Here is a 6,235-nt window from a genome sequence, read left to right as displayed (position 1 = left end):
AAGCAGTGGCGCTACTCAGTTCACAACAAGAACAAAGCAGGAAGATTGCCAGATTTAAAAGCCGGTGTCAGAAAACTGTGAACAGTAAATAGAAAATGAAATATGTATCAGCCTAGAATACATTTCATTTGTAATAGCAATTGCTCAAATTCAGCATTTACATAATTAGAGTCAATTAAAAATTCATAAATGTTATATGAAAATTTGGAGATAAATGAAGCAGTTTTAAAGAATCCTTACTTATTTTAGAGTGTTTAATATATATATTATTGTTTAGTTTCGTTTTCGTCAATGCCTGAAACATGTCACAAAAAAATTTAAATCAGAAATTCTTGAAATAAGAGATATTCAAATTGAAGTTAAACCATAGTGCTTATAATTGTGGCTTACATCTGAGCGTAGTCAAGAGAAAAAGATGTAATTATACGCAATTGTTATTCTAGGAATTCTTTTTTTACTCCCGCATAATGTTACAGCGATGATTGCCTGAATTTTTTATATTAAATTTCGAAACAGATAAATTAAAAACCAGAAAACCTATAAGTGGTGCTTTTTTAAAAAGTTTAAATTGTGGGATTGAACATAGAATAACTTTTGCAAACTCTCAACTATGCAGCTCTAGCATGATATGAAACGAACCAAATTCAAAAGTTCAGGTTTGATTTGATTCTTCTAACCACATTGATTTATAGCAGATGCCTTTTTAAACTTTAAATTTTTTGCCATTTGAAGAAAATTATCGTTAAATGTATACACACATCTTGTGTTATGGCTTATCCTACCTAGTCGACAGTAACATCAAACCAGGTCCATGACTAATCAACGAGTCATGATAAAGGGGCTTAAAATGCAACTTCAAGAAGTCAGGGACCTAGAGGCACCAAAGGCTGACTTTGCCTCATGATTGCATTGCATTTAGCTGAGCATAATGGAATGGCCTTCACGCCTTGGGTGACCCTACCAGGAGAATACTCACTCGACGTATTTCGTCCATTCCGCCCAGGAACACGCCCCCGCCGTGATGAGGCAGCAATGCTGGACTTTAGGGGAGATACACATCTTAATATAATCCAGTATCAAAGCAACGGAATAGGAGGCAAGGGCTTAGACATTAGAGTCTTAAGGAAAACAATGGAAACCAAGTAAGTGTAATAATTTGATTTTTTTTTTCAGACTACGTATTACAAGAGATGAAGGAAATATTGTAAACCAAATGCAATTTAAGTTTACCAAGGCACTAGTAACATTTATAGACTCTTTTTGATGTTCATTTTGCGCGTAAAATCTTGGACAGCAAGTGGGGATATCTTTTTAGAAAATGGAAAGGGGCACAGGACAGCTTCAAGAATTTTCGGCTTTAATCATTTCTGTGCGTAAATACATTTAATTGTTTGTCGAAACTCTCCAAGTTGTAATTTGAGAAAATGAGTTGGCGAATATTAGAATAAACAATTTTTTAGTCTATCCCATATAGCACATTATGCTATATAGACTAATATATTGTAAAATTTAGAAAAAGAATACTGTTTTACAATACTGAAACAGTGTCAAGTATAAGACTTTTGTCATATTAATCAGTATTCTGTTCCTTTAATGTTAGTTTCCTATATTGTATAATCTAATCTTCCGGTATTGTACAAATTAGTTCCCAGTACTATAAATTTTCTTAAAATTAAATATAATTACCTATTAGAGTGTAAAAAATTTCATTTACTTTATGCACCATTTATTTAAACCGAAATGCACTTGGCTTAGGTTTTCTACTCACCTTAAGATTCGAACCTGAGAACTCTAAGTTACCGAACGGCTCCTTATCCGATGCGCCTTCGTGCCTTTGAAAAGTAGTTGATGGTTATGGTGATTGCTCTTTTAATTCACGACATTTTTTAACAATTTCTAGTTGTTGTTGTTTATAATGGCACTTGCCATGGACAAGCTTGCTGACGAAGTCAGCAATTTTAAGCCAAGAGAGCGTCTCTTGTTTTTAGTAGCGCCAACTAGGGCCAAGAGTACGTCTTAGCTACTCACACATCACATTCGCTTGCACAACCCCTTTTTACAGGGGGGCACATTCACACATAGAGAAGATGAAGAACAACCATGCCCGAACCGGGACTCGAACCCAGGACGCCCAGATCACGGGGAAAACGCGCTAACCCTATGCCAGGACGCCGGCAACAATTTCTAGTTAAGAATGCGTTTAAAGTCAAAGAGGGAATAACTTCACTCGTAACTGAGATTTGCTCTTAAACTAAATTGTATAAGTTAGGTTCAAAAGTAATAGCGTTTAAACAAGCGGAACATTAAAAGATGAAATTAAAGTTTAAAAGAGGAAATAAAGTTTCCTGTAACTTAATAATTTTAGCTTAATTTTACACTTAATAATTTTAGCATGTATTATGGATGGTAAAAGTTGCAAAGGTGAATTTTTCAAAAGCAAATTTTTAAATATTTGAACGTAGTTCTCTTTCATTTTACTCCTTTTAGTTTTCTTTTTTTATTTTTCTTTTATTTTCTAACATTAATTTATTTTACTTTAAATAAATAAAGGTAGAGCTATGATATTTTATTAAAAATCATGTTTTTAAAATCACGATCAAGCAGGAAGTCAAGATATCTACAAATGCGCCCAAAATGCCCGATCACTTCCGATAAAACACGTAAAAATGAGTAATAAAATATCATTTTGCGAAATGCAGAGTTTACAATAGTGACAACATACCGTTGTTCAAGCTCGGTAAATGTAGGAATTATAATATAATTTTCTCATTGTTTCAAGTTGTTCGATGTAGAATTTTCAATATTATTCTACAATATCGTACAATAATCAACAAAAATAATGGATTACTTCGGTAATTTTCTTATTTATAATCCATCTTCACAAAACTGATGTCGATGGGAATGACTCCAGAGGACAAGTGTGTTTAGATAAATAGATACATTGATTAACTACTCTAATCAACATAGTTAATTAATTAGTATTTCGAATTAATTAACTATTTAACAAATGAAACTAACAATTAATTTATTAACTCGAAATTTCCCCATTACGCGTTTAACAATTTTTTTCGAATAGTCGATTGTTTGTCATGAAAATAGCATGCAAAAAGTTTTGTAAGTTTTAATAAAAATTTCAAGAGTTACAAAGTTTTGAAAAATGACGTTCTGAATGCAAAGACGTTTTACAATGTTAAATGAATCGTAAAAACTGTTGGGAATATTATGGAAACCATAATATGTTTCTAATTTTTTTTATTCATTTGAAGAATTTAATTTTACGACATAAAAGAATAAAATAAATTTTTAAATTGAAAAAAAAATTGCAAATTTTTAAAAGGGGCTGTGATAAAAAAGCGATTTGTAAAATAGTGAAATTTTTATATTTTAGCAAAGTTGGGATATTAAAATATCGAAATCCTAAAAAATAACATCTGTTTCTCAACACTCTGTTTAAATATATTAAAAATACTGAAATTAGAGGTTTTTTTAAAAATTTTTGACTCGAGGATGTTTTGAAAATATCAAATTTGATATTGCTGTGTCTGTAACTTTGAATATATATTTAAATAAGAGCCTAATCCAAGCAAAATCTTTACCAAATAGTTAGTACAAATAAAATTGCTTCATTTATAACCTTGTCACTTCGCTTTATCATGAAATCTCTTTAGTTAAAACGCTCAATAAAGGAAAAAAAATGGGGGGGGGGAAACCCTGATATTTATTGAACCATTATTTTAAAAGCTGTTTCCAAAGGTTTTAAGAAATATTCTCGGATTCCCTCTACCTAGTATTTCAACTTTGAAAAGAATAGATAAAAAATTCATTTATACATCAATGTGCTAGATCGTATGATGTTTCAGTATTCTTAAAAACTTAGGGTTCTAATTTTTCTCCATAGCAGCAAATCTGTGTGCTGTGTTTTGATGAAATGAATTATGATAGCAGAATTTTATACGATCAGGAGGAAGACAGCATTAAGGATCCTCATTTGACTGACCAAGTTATAACATCTATTCAAGAACATGGATTTTCAGTTATCTCATAGGGTTAAATATGGCACCCAAAAGCAACAAAATTTAAAGAGGACAGCTAAAGAGAGAGAAGAAGTGGAATGATTCTTACTGTCAGTCTTCTAAAATGTGACGAGAATTTTGTCCTAATTAAAAGCATTTAATATACGCTTTCTTAAAAGTTTATTTCATTTAGTTAATTAATTTCTTAAAAGTTATCATAATCTTTCATCATAAGCTATGATATTTAAAAACGCAGTCTGCAATTATTGCAATGAAAAATCAACTCAGTAGAAAGGTGACAAATAGTTCGTCAGGACCATGACGTTAAACGAGGGCATGCGACGCACGCAAAATGCGTTTTAGTCAGCTCCCCAAAAAAAGGAAGGAAATCACTCGCATTTTTAAACATTGATAATATCGGCATCTCTAACGATATTGTTAGCTGAAAATGGCCACAAGAAACTGTTAAGACACCTTTAAATGAGGTAGAATTATCGGGAAATTTGAAGAAAGACGTAGTTTGACAAGTGTTGCTGATGAGTTTAGTATTGGCAAGAGTGTTCTTTCATGCACTTGAAAAATATTCCAAAGTACAAGTATAGGTGCAAGAAAGGTTATTGGTGGATGGCCAAATAAAACAATGACAATATGCCATGCTGTTGAAAAGAAACCAAACCAGACAATAGATAACAATGTTTAGCACTTGTGTACGATAAGGTGGGTTACCAGTTTACAGCAACGAGACGATTGTTTGAAGGTGTCCTATTCACCTTTGAAATTTGTATGCCTTTGATGGCAGGTAGAAAGGTTTACGGGGGTGGGTAACAAACACAAAGACTGAATTCTGTAATGTAGTCATGTCCTCTTTACGGATAAGATTTTTTTCTATATCACAAACACGTCAGTTGATACAGAGAGAGATGGGGACATGTTTTCATTCCACTAACATCAGAGAAAGAGACCTTTGGGATGGTCCTGATGTACTTGTGGGGGAAGGCATCATAATGAATGGAAGAAAATAATCCACGTTTACGACAAAGGATCGGTGATCAGGGATCATTTCTGTGATGAAGTTATTCTCCCCAATTTGAGTCAGTTCCAAGACACCATAAATCCAAACTTTGTGTTTATGGGAAATAGCCAACTACGACACAGTTCTCTTGTTGTTCAGGAGCTTCTAAAAAGTGAGGATATATATCGAATGGATTGATCAATGTTCCCCTCGATTTAAATCCTACTTAACATATTTAAAATGTTTTGAAAAAATGTCGGGGCACGATCGTATTTTCTGGAGACCAACAAACAACTAATATAGATGCTCATTGAGATATGGGCACTCTTGCCTTATGAGTTGCTAAATAATGTTATTTTGAATATGAAAAAAACAGTACCACGTCAGCATTGCAGTTAGAAGAGGCCATAGACTTTACCAAGGGACATCTGTTTGTTATTATTCTTCTTGTCTTGCCATTATGTATTACCACCGCCAATCTGGCAATAAAGCCCTTTTCTGCCTTATTTTCTAATATAAGCGTCCTATTCATGTTTTCCTACTAAACAATTTTCGTCCTTTAAATATTACATTTTGCCTCTGTAGAATGAATTTCGTGTCTTTAAGTTTACGCTTTGCAGAATTACAGCAAAATCAGAATAGCTGCCTAAGTTTTATACATTAATGTATATGTGTGTATGAAAATGTTAATTCATAAATTATGTTTGTGATATATACGTATACAATTCAATTACAAAGGGACAGTTAGAAAACGATCCAAAGTGCAAGTGTAAGAAAGGTACGATAAAATCAAATTTATAAAAACAAAGCTATTTTGGTTTATGTTTACTCAAAATTATAAATAAGTTTTAAAAGGGCTCTCAAAAGAAGGTTGATTTGGTTTTAAGTTTGGTCAAGTAAATTAAACATTATTGTTTAAATGAATGCATTTATATAATCTCAAGAGAGATTATTCCTAACCCTTCTGTTCCTCAATAATCGTCCACTATTTAAACAAGAAGCGGATTCTTACTTTCAAAGTTTAGAGGCTTTGAATTAATTATTTCACTATTTCTTGAATAAAGGTTTTATCAAAAATGATGGATTACAGGGTTTTATTTGAATTTTCTGTTAAATATTCCAAGTTTTTATTATTTTCATAATGTGTGACTCTTTAACAACGTTTCAACAAACAACAACAACAAAAAAAAACTGACTTAGAAGAAGTTTT

The sequence above is a fragment of the Argiope bruennichi genome, chromosome X2, assembly GCF_947563725.1.
Source record: "Argiope bruennichi chromosome X2, qqArgBrue1.1, whole genome shotgun sequence".
Taxonomy (NCBI): domain Eukaryota; kingdom Metazoa; phylum Arthropoda; class Arachnida; order Araneae; family Araneidae; genus Argiope; species Argiope bruennichi.
This window is presented reverse-complemented; position numbering follows the sequence as displayed.